Source organism: Molossus molossus, unplaced genomic scaffold (genome assembly GCF_014108415.1).
Source record: "Molossus molossus isolate mMolMol1 unplaced genomic scaffold, mMolMol1.p scaffold_m16_p_1, whole genome shotgun sequence".
NCBI lineage: Eukaryota > Metazoa > Chordata > Mammalia > Chiroptera > Molossidae > Molossus > Molossus molossus.
Window position 1 is genome coordinate 85,274,847 of NW_023425344.1, and position 18,943 is coordinate 85,293,789.

General features: G+C 41.5%; 1 protein-coding gene and 1 pseudogene across 1 annotated transcript in view; one reads left to right on the top strand and one right to left on the bottom strand.

Annotated features, from left to right (window-relative positions):
- The window catches only part of SGMS2 (sphingomyelin synthase 2), an 87,239-nt gene that overhangs the window by 43,057 nt on the left and 25,239 nt on the right, over positions 1-18,943 (top strand). The gene's annotated exons all lie outside the window — the stretch shown is intronic.
- Positions 582-1,230, bottom strand: LOC118630774 (annotated as a pseudogene).

Sequence of the window (18,943 nt, forward strand, 5' to 3'; positions counted from 1 at the left end):
GGAGAGGGCTCAGGAAAGGAATAGTGGCCTCTGTCAGCACTTTTTTAGGGGGACAAAGCTGCCCCTCCAGCCCTTACCCTGATGCCAGATAATCCAGTTCCTTCCTGAATGTCCTTGGAGCCTTCTATTTTATTTTATTTTATTTTATTTTACTTTATTTTATTTTATTATTTAAGACCTTTATTAACAGGTGCTTGCAGTTTGTTGACTTTTTTGAAAAAATCAAGTTGTAAACTTTTATTACAAATTAAAAATGAGGTTCTTAAAATCTCAACTTGACCAGATATGAAACAATTTAAAAACCTTTAAAGGTGTATTGAGAAAAACCAGGCTTTTTTTTCTTTTTCTAAAAAACACGTTTATCATTACCAAAAAGAGACATCTTTAGATAAAAATAATAAAAACCCCATGCTGCATAGATAATGCAGATAGTTCTAGTTATCTGGTCAACGGGCAAAAAGCAAGCACTTAAGGTCTTCAGCTCCAATCTTTTGTTCATTTCTTATTGCTGGAATTTCATCTTCGTGTCTTCTTGTTGGATGACTAAACCGGATGATGGTAGAGATGGTAAGCCGCTTTGCTCAGCCCCCCCCCCCCTGTTCAGCCTCGGGAGCGGACGAATTCTCAGCTGGGGGATCGGCTGCTTTTGTCTCTTTGCCATCTTGTGGTTTAGGGTTTTCTGGGCGTCTGCGTGGGTAATCGAAGTTGCGGCGGTACCTACGTTGAGGTGGCTGCTGACCTTGGGTGTCATCTCCCTGATTTTCCTTATCTTCTTCATTGCCGTCCTCTCTAGGCTGCTTTGGCGAGGAGGGCCCCTGCGGAATCGTGGTCTATGGCCCGATACATGTTGTCTCACTGGTCTACCTTGCACCCTGGTCGTCAGCACCCTCCATCACTTCTCCCTGCACGGGGGGTTGGAGGACTGTGGTCCACGCCCAGAGGGTCTCCGCGTGTAGTGAGCTGGGAACCGTGGCCTGCGATGGGCCGGCGCTGCTGGGCCTGGCCGTCGGGAGCACGCTCGATCCCTCATTCCTTCCCCCACTCTGGCTGCTCTGGTAATTCTGCTGGTGGTTGCGTGGAGCACCCCTGCGACGTGGAGAGCGTCTATAATGGTTACGGTCGCTGCACACTTACTGCCTTGCACTGAACTGCACCAGGGCCTGGGACATTTGCTGCCTCCGCACCTTTGCTGGTGGCGATGACCTTGTCCCCGCCGGTAGGCGCCCCCATGTGCGCCGCTGCGGGTGGTGCCGGGCTTGGTGTCGGCAGCGCTGAGGGTGGGGACCCGGGGGGGGGGGGGGGCGGCTGCTGGGTCTCGCTGCTCATGGTTGCAGTGATGGTGACTGGGGGTGCCTGGGGGTGCCTGGGGCCGGCTGCGGCAGCTGCGGCTGCTCCCGGGGTGTGATGGTAACTAGGCCTGCGGCGGCGGTGGGGCTGCTCAGGGCTCTCTGGGGTCCGCTCTCCGCTCCCGCTACTGATCGATCGAACTCTCCCTGGAGCCTTTTAAACTGCTGACTCAGTGCTGGAGCTCAGAACAAACAAGTCCCTCAGCAAGTTCGTCCATGCACAGGCCCTTTAAGAGGAGTGCCTGGGACTCGAGCAGCCTTTTGTCTCACTAAACCACAATCTCTGTTGGTTTTCACAACCAGAAGTTATGGGGACTTCTCTTCCTGGCACTGGAACTCCGGGCTGAGGAGACTGGTGTGGGGCTGGGACCCCTTGCTCCTTTGGGGGGCGGGGGGACCTCTGCAGCCAAGATATCCGTCCCAATTTTTAACTGCCATGCATGGGTATGGGACTAGCCTGTTCCATGTCTTCACCCCTTATACAAATCTTGATATGGCTTCTTCTGTATATCTTTAGGTATAGAACTTTTGTTTAATTAGACTTCAGGTGGTTCTCAATGATGGTTGTTCTCTAGTTGTAATTTTGATGTGGTCATAGGAGGAGGCAAGTACAGCATTTCCATATGTTGCCATCTTGACTGGAAGCCTCCATCTATTCGATGTTGAATAGTACTTAATGGATGTCAGGTATACAGGAACCCTTATTAGGATGAATATTATTTGGTATGGGGAAGAAATATTTTCTAAAATTACTTTGTATCCTTCAGTCTATAAGCATTTCATAAATTTAGGATTCAGAACTTTCCCACAAAGATAAGGTAACATTTAGGTCTTACTTTCTGTGTCTTTAGCAGGCATGGGTGAAAAGGAAGACAGCCCTGGCCAGTTTGGCTTTGCGATTAGAGCATCGGCCTGCGGTCCCGAGAGACCCGGGTTCGGTTCCCGCTAAGGGCATGTACCTCGGTCGAAGTTGGTCCCCGGCCCTGGTTGGTCGTGCGGGTGGCAGCCACTCGATGTGTCCCTTTCACGTAGATGTTTCTCTCTCTCTCTCCCCCTCCCACTCAATCTGAGCAAAAAAAAATGGAAAAATGTCCTCGAGTGAGGGTAAAAAAAAAGAGAGAAAAGGAGGACAAGGCAAAAACTCCAGTATCTGATATGTGTGTGTGGGTTCACTTTTGCTTAACCCACTTTTCCTCCATTGAATATTTAATACATAGAATTACTAAGAAAAATAGTGAAGCCCCCAAATACCAGGGGAATAGCAATAACTGGTGGAGAATTTACATGAAACAAAAGCCATTAATTTTTTTTCTAGAATGTTTTATTCTTCTAGAATGACTTAGGCATGCATGCTAACTTAAGTTTGAAGATAAAAGTCAGTGAAATGACCTTTGGCCAACTGTAGTGTGTGTGTGTGTGTGTGTGTGTGTGTGTGTGTATTATGGTATTTGAGGGTGAACCCTCTCAATTCTGAAGCCACTTGCATGTGGTCATCATTATTTCTTATTATCCTCCCAGACCCCCAAGAGAGAGAGAGAGAGAGAGACAGACAGACAGACAGACAGACATGTGTATAGCAGTTTTTCTGGCCTGAATGTGGCCTACCAAATGAGTCAGCCCTCTAGTTGCCTGAAAAAAAGTTCTTTCTTGGCTATGGGGTCAGAAATAGTGACTCAGTGCTGTTTAAGAATGCATTATATCAACTGAATTTATGAGAGAGAACTAATTCTTACAGGGATGACGGGTTACTTCTGTGACACCATAGAATTTCAGTTCCCTTTACATATAAGAATCATGTAATTATCTTTTGTCTTAAAGCTTTTCTTCAGAATTCGATAAGTAAAATAATGTAGCATATATTTCAGCTATAGGGATCTGTCCATCCTAGGTGCACCATAGTGCCTTTTGAATTTCTCCGACTTGAAAAGAATTGAAGGAGCCTCTACTAACAGTGACATGGGAAAAAAACAGTGTCAAGGTTCAGCATGAAATCAACAGTCTAGAGCTAGGAGGTCATGCTTAATAACTGTCTGACCGTACCTGTGCCTGAGTCACTTTCCTCCTGCCAAAAACAAACAGGTTTCTAGGCAACAGGACTGACTCAGACATGAAACACCTCACTGAAGTGAAATGTCCATCAGTTGTGTTTCCAGGAAATGTCGCTTTTATAATCACTAGGGAGTGGGACAAACATTCACATGGGCACTGAAGGCATCAGATGAACCAGAACTGGTAACCGTGTGTTAGAAGGTGGGGCTGGCTGATATTTGGAAGGGAGGCCAAACACAGACCGTGTAACCTGCGTGGTAACCGTGGGGAGAAAGGGTGGAGGGCAGGAGGGTGGAATCTCTCCCCAGAAGGATTCACAGGAAAGGGAAATTCATTGCTCTTAGTAGAAAAAATAATAGTACATTTCTAATTATAAAAATAGACCAGCATCTTGGAAAATCACAACATAGCACAGTAGCTAAGAACATGAGCTCCGGACCTGCATTTCTGAGTTTCACTTCCTCATAGCTCACGTGGTGGTGTTAAGGGTGGTGCTTGTGCATGTTAACGTGTTAGTATTTGGGAAGCACCAGTCTCTGTTACCATGAGCTTTGGGAAAGTGGCATCATGCCCTCCACCCTCAGACAACACCCTAAGCAGTGGGGGCAGAATGTGAAGGAAAGAAGGGAAAACCCAATGATAGATAAGAACTTTTAAAATGACTTCTCTAGTCTTTTATGACTTTGAGAACTACAGTTGTAGACATTATAATTATAGCATCATTTAAGAGACCTCTCTAAAGGTTTTCAGCATTATGTACTATAGTTAATTTCAAAATTATTAAAAGCCTTGGTCAGTGGTGTAAAATAAGTACATGACACCATTTTATTCAATAACTGTAGAGATTTTTTTTATTGCCGGAAAAGCAGCCTAATGACTTGAGGTTGACTTCTGCATCTCTCTAAATCGTAAGAGAAACACCTGTTTAACTCTGAAATTTTCTGACATTCCCTGAAGCTACAATGCATAGTGCTTCCCTGAATTTGGCTTTGAAGGTAGAATCCAAACTTTGTGAGTTTAGAATGTCACTTTAGGAGAAATGCTTTTAAGTTTGGTTTGTTTTATGAAGAACCTAGAGTTTTCCCATTAATTTAGATTCTCAGTCTTTCATCGGAAATCTTTATTATACTTGATGGAAAACTGTATTAATCATTAATCATAATGAATAAACAACTTATATTAAAAAACAGGATAGGCCATAAATAATGCTTCAGAGCCCTGACATATGATCAGCTGCTTTTCAAAAGTGATTTGGTTCAGGGGTGTATGTCATGTCTGGGACGGAACCTGGAGAAGTCTGTTACCCAGACAAAAGAAGTCAAATGTGGGATTGCTGATTCGTTTCCCCAGATGCCTGGTCTTGTTTGGTAGTGTGAACTGTCTGCCTTGAAACATGAATGCTAGCAGAGTAGTTTACTTCTTTAAAACAAAATACATAATTTTAAATATTTCAGAAAAGACATTTTTAAACATCACGTTATTTATTTATTTATTCCTCACCCAAGGGCATTTTTCTATTTATCTGCAGATAGGGTGGGAGGGAGGGAGAGAGAGAGAAACATCAACATGAGAGGGACACATCAACTGATTGCCTCCTATACGACCTGGTCCACGGCCGGGGATGAACCGTAACGGAGGTAGGTGCGCTGGACTGGAATCGAACCTGTGACTCATTGGTCTGTGGGCCGATGCTCTAACCACTGACCAAAACTAGCCAGGGCTAAACACCAAGTGTTTTAAGCATAGCTTATACTAGTCTGTATCATATTATTTGCTAATTTTGAATCTGCATTCATTAACTGGTCAATCGGTATATAATAAAGCACAATACTTTATTCTTTTATCTCCTTTGGTGTTGTCCTCTGAGCTCACCCAGTATCCTACCTTGCATCTAATTACCATTTTTTTGTTCTAATCTAGGGGATATGATTTTCTACCTTCAACCTTATAAAAAAAATTTTTTTTTGTCTTACTGTCATTTTTTTCTCTAATGTGCCTGAGATCAGGAGCTTTTCATTGAAGTGTTATGTAGTTGGCTCAGTCCTGATGGGAAAGGAGGTTCTGCGTTAGATCCCACATAATAGTCTCCTTATTCCATGCAGATGCCTCAATAGTGAATGGAACCTGATGGATGATTCTTCCATGTATTTATTTCCCTTTTCATGTGGCCTGTTCTGATCATGTGATTTCTGATCATGAGAAATAAAGATAAAAGATAAACCATGCTTTCAGCTGAGATTTTGGGTAATCCCCCCAAACAGAAAGCAAAGCTGAGCTCTTCTAGTGGCCTGGAGCCATGTCCACGTGGTCTTCCTGAGACACTGCGCTGGGATGGACTTCTCAGCGCAGATCCCCGCACAGGGAAAACACGTGGCTCTTCTACCCCTCACGTCAAACGTAACCTGGTCTTATTCCACTTCTCTGGAGCATTTCTGTCCCCTATGTCTGAAAGTGGACGTAAATGGAAAAGTTGGGGGAGGTGAGTTGACGCAGACCGGGAGGCACAGCTATGAAGGAAATGTCGTCTTCCCAGGTGACTCGGAATGTTTTAACTGTGTGTGGAGGGGAAGCAGCGGGGGGGGGGGGGGGGGGGGGGGGGGGGGGGGGGGGGGGAGTCTGGCTGTGTGAATCCACTGATCTCCAAGGCTGGTTCTAACGGCGGGGGGCGGCCTACCCCATCTCCTCTCTTTGCTGTAAGAATTTTCCTGAAGTTGTGTGCTCATTTGTAGATGCTTTTCCCAAAGAGAGGTAGAATGACACTGAGTCAGAAACCACCCAAGTGCCAAATGCTACTTACCAGCTGGTGACCTTGGGCAATTCACTTAACCTCTCTGTGCTCATCTGTAAAATGTGGGTAATAATATCTACCTCATAGAGTTGTGGTGAAGATTAAATAAGATATTTAGAATAGTGTTTGGGCAAGAATAAATACTATGTCAGTGTTAACTAGAGCTCTTATTCTTAAGTCTAGGCCATATAAACTGAAATTATTAATGGGACACAAAGTCAACATTTTTTAAACAGGTAAATATTCCAATCTAGTATTTAAAGTGTATGCTTATCACCCTGGCCGGTTTCGTTCAGCAGTTAGAGTGTTGGCCTGTGGTCCAGAGAGAGCCAGGTTCGGTTCCTGCTAAGGGCATGTATTGGCTGCAGTTTGTCCCCAGCCCTGGTTGGGCCGTGCAGGTGGCAACCACTTGATATGTCCCTTTCACATCGATGTTTCTCTCTCTCTCTCTCTTCCTCTCTCTCCCTCCCACTCTATCTGAACAAAAAATGGAAAAAATGTCCTCTGGTGAGGATAAAAAATAAAAAATAAAGTCTATGTTTATCTGTACTTTCTCAAACAAAAGCTTTCTTAAGATAACTACAGAGCCAAAAATACAATAATCAGTTGGCTTTGCGATATAATTAGACTTGTTAAGGTCCCAGCACAATGTTCACTTCTATCTGGTTACTATGCGTGCTCTTCTATTGCAGATAAAACACGTTACACAGAATAGTCAGACAGTATCCTAAACATTTCTTTTTGATAGCTGATCTTCAAATATAGGTGTCTGACTGTACTTGAGTGAAAATCTCTGTGAGAAAGTCTATTTAGTTATGCAGTGACCGGTTGAAGAACAGTGCCATCCTTGATGGGTGCGGACTTGCTTTTAGGAGTTGGGGCACTTTCAGAGTGAGGAGCAGTTTTCTGCTGCTGGAGCAAACAGGATCCCCCAGCCCTGCTTCAGAGTTAGGGTCTCTTTCCACTAGGTCATCTGTCCTTGTCTGTATCACACCCACATATTAGCCAAATATCTACTTCAGATTTGAAAGGCTTAATGATTATGAAGTGTAGTGTTTAAGTAATTCTGTGGACTTTCTTAACCATCAACAACCTTTGAACTAAAGTCTGATTTGCGCCTACAGAACACCATGGACAGGAGGTTGGTATAATCACTGTGTATGAACACATCTGCCAAAAAGCAAACATAAAAATAGTAACTACCCTGAAACTGTTGGAAACAAAGCACCCCAGAGGGGAAGGTTCGTTTTTTTAAGAAGCCAGAAGTTATAAATGGGCATCGGTGTTTAAATGGAACTTGGGGAGGGGGACACTAGGTTTTGTAACTCACTGGGCAGCGAGTGCTGTATTTGACAGTCCATTTCTTGGTCCAGGAGAAGTAGCAGGAAAGGTTTCTGGGGTAAAGTGACATCTCAGCTGAGACCTGAAGCAAGAGGATAAGGCTGAGAAGAGATTAGGCTGCTGGCAAATGCTGTGTAAAGGCTTAATAAAAGGGAACGGAAATTAAGTAAATATGGCGGGAAGCACAGGATTTAGGGAAAGGAAAGGGAAAAAAAGCGTTTCAAAAACTGAGCCTGACAGAAAGGCAGAGGCCAGACCGTGCAGGTCCTTGTAAGCAGCAGTAGGACACACCACCCCCAGGAAGCCGTCTGGAGAAGAAGTGAGGGAGATAATTGAGGAAAGGTGCGCTGACTGGATACTGGTTATTACGGAAATTGTGTTAATTTTATTTAGCTGTAACAATGGCATTACGGGGTTTGTTTTGTTTTAAAGAGACCTTTATCTTAAAGAGGCATACTGAAATATTTACAGGTGAAATATGGTCTCTGGGATTGCTTCCAAGAAATCGAGGTAGAGGAAAGAGGGAAAAGATTTTCCATGATAATTGTACCTGGTGAAGTTGTTCACTACACTGTTCTCTCTTCTTTCAATATAATATGTTTGAAATTTTCTATAAGTTTTTTTTTTTAAGTCAAAATAAGCAATGGACTTTGGACCATAGGGAGCCATTTAAGGGCTGTAAATAAGCCGGTACAGCGGGAAATGGGCTGGGAACAGACCAGGGGGAGGGAGTGCGCATTGGACACTGGACTAGCCCCCCCCCCCCCCCCCCGCAGTGATGGGGCGCCGCCTTCTCCTCCGGCGGAGTGTTCATGACCTTGTTTCTTCTTCTGAACGGTTTGTCTCATCCATTTTCTCTCAACACGGTCACGCTGCCTCTAGTCGCGCGGAGCACAGCCATGCCCGACATTCCTAGGACCACGTTGACTTTCTTTCTGTTAAATAAATGATGTTAATGTATCTTTTTGGAGGATGGATTTCACGTGTTCTGGCTACTGGTGTGTGTTTGGACTAATTCCTGCCCTCTGCAAGCAAGAGGTGTTTGTGGACTGAATTGAGCCCAAACGATCAGGGGTATTAGTGAGTGATGGGAAGGGACCGGACTGGGGTGACCGTGGGGGGGGGGGGCAGCGTGGGGAGTGTGCAGCCCAGATGATAGCTATGACTTTATTTACTCTGAGTAACTGGTGGGGGGGGGGGGGGAATTTACAGAGGTAAGGAACAAAAGAGGAGGCACTCGTCTTGGAGGAGTTTGGGGAAGGACAGCTGCAGTTTGGGACCTGAGCTGTAAGCATCTGCTTTTTCTGTTCTTAGGGCCCTGAATCCTTCCGATAAAATTAACTCTTTTCCGCCCTGGCCAGTTTGGCTCAGCGGTTAGAGCGTCGGCCTGCGGTCCGGAGAGACCCGGGTTCGGTTCCCGCTAAGGGCACGTACTTCGGTTGCAAGTTTGTCCCCGGCCCTGGTTGGTCGTGTGGGTGGCAGCCACTCGATGTGTCTCTTCACGTCGATGTTTCTCTCTCTCTCTCTGTTCCTCCCTCTCCCTCCCACTCTATCTGTATAAAAAACGGAAAAATATCCTCGGGTGAGGATAAAAAAAAAAAAAAAAAATTAACTCTTTTCCTTTAAAGATACCCCTATCAGAACGTCATTTTTGGTCTTGTTCAGTACAAGCTTTGGGCCCCCAATCTCCTAATATAGATATTTTAGAAGCAAAAAAAAAGCCCCCCCCCTCCAATAACAAATAGAAAACAAGTAACTTTTCATTTTCTAGGCTGTTACTTTGTTTCAGTTTTTTTAACTACAGATGTTTTTTTATAGCTTATGTATGTTTAAAAAAATCGATTTCAAGTGATTATAATCAAATACTTTTATTTATGGAGGGCCATCAATGAAAATTAGATTTAATGGAAATAAGATTAAATATGGAATTACATCTTTCAGTTTCCTGATACTAATTGGACATTGAGTTTAAAGTGTTTCCTGGCTACCTCTTGGCATGATGCTCAGGTTTAGAGACAGTGCTTTTAATCATGCTGTTTTGTTGTAAATCTGCTTCATTCCGTAGAAAATAGATCTGACTGTAGTTGACTCCCAAAGATAGACCAGGGCTCAACTGAACAGGGTAACTACTTCACTGGCTTTCTACTCATTACTGAGCTTGACATTTTTAAAGGGTCTTTAAAAAATAAAGATCACTTTAAGTTTTAAACTTTTTGTTGTCAGCCCTGGCTAGGTGGTTCAGTTGGTTGGAGCGTCATCCCATACACCGAGAGGTCGTGGAGTTGATTCCCAGTCGAGGCATGTACAGGAGGCAACCGATCAATGTTTCTCGCATCATTGTTTTTGTTTGTATTTTCATGTATATCCCCTAGACTTATAAAATTTCTAAATTATATATAATCAACTCCCCCCCCCCATTTTATGTTCATTATTTGGATTTTCTTTTTACTTTTACTTCTATCTGGTATATGGTTTTACTAAACTTCAGATGTTTTTTCAGGCTCTCTAATTTACAAAAGTCGTTTTCTTTGCTCATTGTTTTTGTTCTTTGTTAAGTGACTTCTGGTTGGCAAAGGGGGAAAACCTTCTTTTCTGTTACCTTCCTTGGTTGGCACCCAAGCCCAGTCTGCACAGCATGGAAGGCCAGGAAGTTCTGTCTTCCACGTTGGCTGCGCATTTGTTTGCCTAACTGCCCAGGCTCTCAGGGGTGATCGAACAGTTGCCACATATCTTACCCTCAAGTACCCCTCATCTGGAGCTTGGTCATTGTCTCAGTGAACTTGGTCTGGTTTTAAAAGTTTCCTATATTGGTAGTTTCTCTGCCACCTATTTAAGATAACATTATAGCCCTGGCTGGTTTGGCTCAGCAGTTAGAGCATCAGCATGCAGACCAGAGAGTCCCGGGTTCGGTTCCCGCTAAGGGCACGTACCTCGGTTGCAGTTTGTCACTGGCCCCGGTTGGGGTCATGTGGGTGACAACTAGTCGATGTGTCTCTCTCACATCGATGTTTCTCTCTCTGTCTCTCCCCTTTTTGCTCTATGCAAAAATGTCCTCGAGTGAGGATAAAAAAAAAAAAGAAAGAAAAGATAACATTGTAGAATTTCTGCATTGAAAGTCAAGTAGAATTTTGAAACCGCCTTAAATATTTGATAGCTTCAGCTTTTCTGTCCCTATGTCATGTCTTTGTTTTTTATTCTTCCTGTGTTTACAATACTGCATCTTTAACCTTTCTTAAAAGCCTCATGTGGGTAAAACATTCCTTAGAAGACATCACTCGGGTGATCAGTTAAATAAAAGTCCATTACGACCAATATAAATTAGAACATTACACTCAGATGCACATTATTTTGATCTATTAGAAATGGAAAAGAACTCAAAGGCAGAAATCTGTAATTGAATAAGTATGGGGACATTTTCAGTGGTGTCCCTTTTTAGCTTTAGAAAGCTATATTAACACAGCTCTCTAGAAGCTGTTTACTGGACTTGGGTCTCAGCAGATTGGAACGCAGATGTTCTTAATATTCTTTTGACTTGATGGTACTATGATTTTTTTCTGTGATAATGAGTATTCATTTAAAATCTTTAAACTGAATGTCACCTCATCAACCTGTGATCCTAGTTTGCTTAGCTCTCCTGTTATTTGTTGCCCTGTCCTGCTTTATTTTTCTTCATTGCAGTTTTCACCTTTTTGTTATTATTATTCCTGCTATATGCTAGCAGAATGTAAGCATGAGGGAAATGATCTCTTAAAAACTGTTGTATCCCTACAACAGTGCCCAGGACAGAGTAGGTACTCACTAAATATTGTTGAATGACTAATTGTCTTTGACTTTTTAGGCAGTTAAAATCAAAGCATGCTGCTATTTTTTCAATACCAAAAAGGTAAATAAAGTAAATGTTCCATGTAACATCCCCTTCCCAATAACCATACTCTTTGTTTATACATAACACAACTTTTCCCCGCAACTTGGCAAGTTCATTCCCTTACCTAACACTGTGTGATAGTATTTATTGTACAAATAAAACATATTTATAATGTAACTAGTCCCATCATAATGGACAGTATGGTTTTAGTCTTAATAGAATGACTTATCTGTAGTTTCAAAATATAAACTTCTAAAAATGAAAAGACCTCTCCTTCATTGCTTACGTCCTTTCTCTCTCCTCCCTCCCTCCCTCCCTCTCTTCCTTCTTTCCCTCCCTCCCTCCCTTCCTTCCTTCTTTCCCTCCCTCCCTTCCTCCCTCCCTCCCTCCTGTCCTCTCTCCCTCCCTCCTCAGTAATCTTTGATGTCAACACCCTTCTTGAACTGACCGACATTTCTTTATAGTCCTTACTCATCCAACTAGTATGAATACATCTGTATGTTTCATTCAGATATATTAATATTTGATTATCAGGGGTTTCCAAAATCCAGCCAGGTGGTGGTGGTGAGCTATGTGACTTAATATATGGTACCTACAATCATTCTGAAATTCAGAGTTCTGAATTTTTAAATGCATCATTTTTTTTAAAAAAAATCTAATTAGTGAATTTGGAAAACAATATTTTCATACTTATTATGGAGTATCTTTAAGATAAATTCCTAGAAGTGATTCAAAGTAGATAGCATATAGTTTTTAAAATTAGGGAAAAAACACTAATTTAAAAAATAATTTTTTTAAACTTATCTTTATTGATATACATTCAACAAAACACTAATTTTTTAAAAAGATGGAATTAGAATTTTGGAACACTTGGGATTGTTATTCAGTAATTTTTTAATGGGTTTCTGCAAACTGGTGTAAATTAATGTTTTCAATTACTCATGCAATTTGTTAAAATGATTTTTACAAATAGGGTATGTATTCTTTTGAAAGCCATACTTTATTTAATTAATCATTTGGTAATTTTAGCTTTTATCCAAAGTTTTGTTGTCACATATTGCAGAGGGCAAAAATTGTTAGCTGATCATGAGTACAATAAGGCAAGAATCCACCAAGTATCAGGAAAAAATGTTTTTTAAAATGCTCAAATATACAGACTTATTAAAAATATCCTCGGTGCACAAAATTGCCAGTATTTGCAAAAGAGAGTTTGGGGATTTGCAATGATTTTGACTGAGTTGTCTTCTCTATCAAATCCAGTTTGGCTTGATTGCCTGCTATTTGGCAGCTGGGTAAGTGATTGGTTAGGTTTTGTGAAATACTGAGTGGCATCTGTTACATATGGAAATGATTCCTTTATAAAGCAGTCCTCACTCCTTTCTTGCTCATAAACCCTGCAGAAAAGACATCACATTTTAGCACAATTAAATCTCTTCTTGAAAGTTGACACTAAATAAAAACAAACTTAATTGAATACGTGTACTTCAAATTAGGGATGTAGCATCCAAATAGTTACTAGTTTATCAGGCTTTCTCAAGCAGCAGCAGTAATGCAGACTTTTCCAAAACACAGCCTTCTAAACATATATTTTTAATTGCAATTAATTGAGGCTGAGTGGAAAACATGAAATAGAGATTTCAGTTAATAAATGCTTCTATAGAAGCAACAGTAACAAGTATACTTGGTTTCTGATACTTTTAGCTATAAAATAACACATTTATAATGAAAAGTACAAAAATATGAACTGTACACAAATATAAGAAGGAAAAAAATATCCTCCTCCTACCACTTGAACAGCCATTCTTAAGATTTTAGAGTATCTGTGCTCTGACTCTTCTGTACGTGCATTTTTACATACTTCAAATTGCTCAAAACACAGTACCTTATTAAAACCAAAGCACATTCTCCCTGTTAACTCTGTCAGCGCTTGTAGATTAAAATAGTCATTAGTATTTTCCTGTTATAAGAATGCTTCATGTGGAGCTCTGGCCAGGGGGTTCAGTTGGTTGGAGCAATGTCCCGAAGCAAGGGAGATTGGGGTTCCATCCCTGGTCGGGGCACATGCAGGGGTCAACAGGAGTGGGTGGAGCAAGAAATTGATGTCTCTCTCCCCCCCCCCACCTCCCTCTGAAACAAATAAACATATAAATAAATAAATAAATAAATAAAATTTCATGGCCAGTGTGGCAGTTGATTGGGTATCCCATCCCGTATGCCAAAAGGTGGCCAGTTCAATTCCTGGTCAGGGCACATTCCTAGGTTTCAAGTTCTGTCCCCATTCAGGGTACATATAAGAGGCAGACAATCAATGTTTATCTCTCTCTTTCTAAAAAAAAAAAAAAAAATCAGTAAACATATCCTTGGGTGAGGGTTAAAAAAAATATATATATATTATATATATATACACACACACACACACACACACACACACACACACACATATACATACATACCCCCCTCCCCATAAATTCATCAAGTAGTGTTAATATCTGGTCTATTTTCTTCAGACTCTTCCATATATGTAATATATGTCTTTACACTGCTAAAATTATAACTGTTGTTTCCTTCTCATTAAAATCTTAAACATACTTTTTAGAAACTATTTGAAAGTGCTTTTGTAAGCAGATGCAAGGGTGAATACTTTTATTAGAAAATGTGTAGAAAATAGGAAAGTACATAAGAAAATAAAAATATTTGATATTCTTTTGGTACATTTATTAACTTGGTCTTTTTTTTAATGTATACATCTACATTTTTATAAAAATAAGAATATAGTGCTGTTTTTTTTGTTTGTTTGTTTTTGTCTTTTTGGTGGTACATGCCCCTAGCGGGAACCGAACCCGGGACTCTCTGATCCGCAGGCCAATGCTCCAACCGCTGAGCCAAACCGGCCAGGGCTATAGTGCTGTTTTTTAAACGATAAATGTAATGTATTTCATGGGTACTTTAGTCTGCTACTGGGGACATTTAGATTGTTTTAATGTTTCACCAAGTATATTTTTAGACTGTGTTTTTTTTTTGTTGTTTTTTTTTTGTATTTAAGACATGTTCCAAAATTCACAGTCATAGAGTTACTATGTCAAGAAGTATAAACATTAAAAAAAACCTCATCCTATGTCCAAAAAATAGAAGAGACAGATCTTCAAAAGAATTGTACCGTGTATGATCCCACTAGCAATTCATTGCAGTTTCCATCTGCTTTCCAATTACAGCTTCAATTGCATTTTAATGGGCTTTGTTTCAAGGTCACCTTCCAGTCTTCCTATCTATGGATGATAATGGAGTAGAAGCTCGTGTGTTAATTTGTCAATAAGACATTCTGGAGGAAGTTTTTATTGTAAATATTGGGAGGCACTTAGTCACAGGAGCTCTGTTGCCGAGGGTTCGTGGGCAGAGGAGCAGGGAATCCGCTGCAAGTAGACGGCGAGGAAATGAGCTCTGGCTGAGCCTGGGCCGTTTCCTTGCCCGGCTGTTGTCCACCCACTGCATGGACATCTCAGCAGAAGTTATTCTCTGGGCCTCGTCTCTTTACACGTGCTCCCAGTGACAGAGGAGGCTGGCCTCAGGGGTTGGGCCCCTGAAATCACTCGCCCTTCCTGCAAAGAACGTGAGAATGCAAACCGACTTATTGTGCAAAGAAAGATGAGAGCCATGGCCCCACGTGAAAGCCGTGAATAAATAACTAATCATAATTATAATACATTTTATATATTGTTTATGTAGAATTTATTTATGCAGCCTTGATATTTTATGTTTATTGACATATACTAACAGTTTCTGCTAAATAGACTATCTGGCTCTTTTGACGTGCAAACTTCATTTCAGTTGTAGTTGTGTTTACTAGGATAGAAAAGTTAGTGTATGTTGTCTGAGATTTTCATTACTGTGTTGCTGTGCAACAACCCCTACCCCAGTTTGGTTTTCCATCCAGATATTCAGGCCTGCCCTGGTTCTGATGACAGATTGATGCTCAGTTCTGTTGCCTCTGTGCTCCCCACGCTGTATGCTACCCTTTTATGGAAGAACATGTCTAACTTTGGGCCCCTAAGGGCCATTTAAGTACAGCACTCATGTCTATTTTTCCTTTTCCAAAAAGAAATACAAAACGAGAACTGTGTATCCTGTTCTAGACTTTTTGGTTAAGGTCATTCCATAATCAATGGTATGCAAACATTCATTCTGTGATCTTTATTATCCCGACAGCTGCCTGTGCTTTGGGGTGCATGTTCCAGTTCCAGGCAGGGGACATGTAGTTGAGTAGACAATGGAAGACACATTTGTTTGTTAGAAACTTCGCTTTGCAACTTTGTGAACCAACACTGTTGGTCACAGATGGCAAAAGTCTTGAGTGAGCTGTTCTCCCTGTTTATAGAGACAAATGCATCAAAACATGTTGACACAGGTTCCTGGATCACTTGTTCTTGCTAAAGACATCAGGACTGACTTCTAAAAACGTTCATATTCCCTAACAGACCCTATGTCTGTGAGCAATCCTGACTATCCAGACTCTGTGAAAATGGCATTCTGTTAGACTCCAGAGTTTAACCTTTTAAGGTACTTTTGCTGCCTCATCTCCATAGGTATTCTTCCTTGTGTTGGATTGGGCTAGGGAATCTGGGTCCCCCTTTATAGACCCAAATTTAGGAAACATAAATCACCGTAAGTAGGTTATTTTCAGAAACCAAAGCCTAGATTGGGAGTCTTCGTCAAATAAGTGCTTTTGAGAGAAATAATTTACTTAAATACAACACAGCCGTTTAAATCCTGGAGAAACTAGAGGCAAACACACTGACCTTAATGGCTTTGGAGTTGCTTTTTATAGTCTCATACCATCTGCGAGCAACGCTCATTCCGCCTGTCATGCGAAAGCAGCTCTAGAAAATACATAGCCCTGTGTCTTTTGATGGGAGCTGGAAATAGCGTATACCATATATGAGTAGACTGCGTTCTTTATTACTTTATTTGTAGAACATTTTTGTGGTTGGCATAAGTGAATGATACATGCAGGCTTTTACGAGAGCTTTCTGGGTCTTCCAAGGTCCCTTTCCTTTCCTGTTTGTTCCTTTGAGTGAAAACCATGCTCTGTCTTGAGACCCAGGTGGGCTAAAGCATAGGACGTCCAGATACACAGAGCTGTGCAGCCTTCCAGAGCCCCTGCCAAGGCCTGGGTAACACCACACTGAATTGCAACAAGCAGATGGGACTAACCTGCAAAAGGTGCAGATTCTAGAACCTTCCTTCTTCTTAACTGTTCACTGGAATTCTGGAAGAGCTCCCCTAAATCTCCCAGGCTTTATTAGGCTACTTCTTGAATTTATGTCGTTGGCACAGAGCGCTGAGTGGAAATATAATAACCAGCAACCCGTTGATGTCTAACTGGAGACTGGAGACCTCTTCAAGGAAACTGTGTAGCTTCGTGTCGTTTCCACAGCGGCGCTGGGAGTGAGTGAGCTTCCTGTTCCTAGACATCTCGCCCCGCGGCGACCATGATACGTGTGAACCGCAGGCGCCTGGTTAAGTGTTCCTCCTGAAGTCTCTGTTTTTGCCTCCAAACTAGGGCAGGATGATTGAACTCTTTTTATAGATTCCTGCTTAAAGGTAATTTCACTCTAATGCACTAGTAAACAGCAAGCGATGTTTCAAGATGCTGTTTTTTAAAAACCCATTTAAGTAGCCTATTTATATTATTTGATGCAAAAATGTTTTGAAATCACATAAAATATACAGTTTGGTCACTGTGTGGTAGACAGTGAAATCCATTGGTATGTTTCTAAATAATCTGAAAGTCATGGAATGAATAAAGGAGCTCTATTTGTAAAAAGTAGAAAATTATGAAATTATTTCTAAGGAACTATTTTTTTTTTTTCCTTCTCATTTTTTAGCATGGTTCTCCTGTAATAAGATACTATGCTTTCCAATCTAAAAACATTTTTGTTGTTGTTGACAAGGAGATACACTGTTGACTCTCATGGTGTTCTGTTTATTAATTTAGAATGAACTCTCTAACATCCTTTAGAAATGTGTGGTTTGGGCAGTATAATGTCAAACTCTTCTCTCCAGCCTCTGCTTTTCTCTTTCTTAGACCAGCCACTGTTCTTAGACGATATAAACTCCAACGTCAGACTTAAATATTTTTAAAAAATATTAAATGGAGTGTTTTTTATGGTTATCAGCATAAAACCTCTCACTTTAGCCCTGGCCGGTTTGGCTCAGTGGTTAGAGCATCGGCCTGCGGTCCTGAGAGACCCAGGTTCGGTTCCCGCTAAGGGCACGTACCTCGGTTGCAGTTTTTCCCCGGCCCTGGTTGGGTCATGTGGGTGGCAGCCACTCGTGTCCCTTTCATGTCAATGTTTCTCTCTCTCTTCCTCCCTCTCTCCCTCCCACTCTATCTGAAGATAAATGCAAAAATGTCCTGGGGTGAGGATAAAAAAAATAAAAACAAAACAAACAAAAAAGTCTCACTTTAACAGGCAATCTGCCCAGAGTAATAAGTGTTAAATCCTCCTGGAATCAGTTTCTAGGTATATAAATCTTTGGGGCACATAAGGAAGTCGAGGAATGGAGAAGCAGATCGTTGTCACTATTGTTCAGTTAGGCTGTTAGGTTTTGCCCTCCTGATACAGCCTCCAGGGTGTTTTTGATAAACAAGTGCTGGCTGCTCTTGTTTGACCAGTAAACATTGAGCCGGTCAGGCCAGTTGTACAGAATTGTTCTAGTGACACCTCCCCTGCCCGGAATTCACAGAATTAACAGTTCAAATTATTCAGAGTACAGATGTCCGTTTAAATTATAGAGGATGTCTTTCGCTCACCTGCTAAAGTAGATAAGCATTGCAACACAAAGATAAGCCTTCAACCCAGCTTTTTCTTTGAGGCCATGGGTACATCATGGCAGTAAGTTCAGAAAGGGTGGGAAGTAGAAAATTCCAGCCTCATTCTTTTTCCTGAACACTGAAAACACTTAGCTGAAGGAGGAAGAAATCACTTGGCATTCACATACCCTCTAGTCACGCTCTGAGATCTTCTAGACAGACCAGGAATGGGCGTGGGCACAGGGATGGGGATCCGCACTTTGCCCCGTAACTCTGAGAATCTCTGATTTACAGTATATCCCAAAGGAAATGGAAAGGATTATTTTAAATATTCCCTCATCTTTGACCTCCTTTTACAGCCCTTTTCTATCTTCAGGGTCCCAGGCTGTCTGCCTACCTATCTAATCCATCTATTCTTTCATTCTAATCTGTTTATCCTGTCTACCCTACTCACTTGTTTGTTTATTCATCTGTTTATTGTTAAATGGTTTTTGCGTGGTTCCACCTCTCTTTAAGGTTCCTCTCCGCCCACTGGAGAGCTTCCTTTACTTCAAGCCCACAGCTGCAGTTTTGCCTTTCCAAAACTCCCCGTAGGCCTTTTCAGCATCTATTGATATGATCATATAGTTTTTATCCTTTATTTTGTTTATGTGGTGTATCACATTTGACAAAATCCAGCACCCATTTCTGATAAAAATGCTCAGCAATGTGGGAAAAGAGGGACCATATCTCAACATAATAAA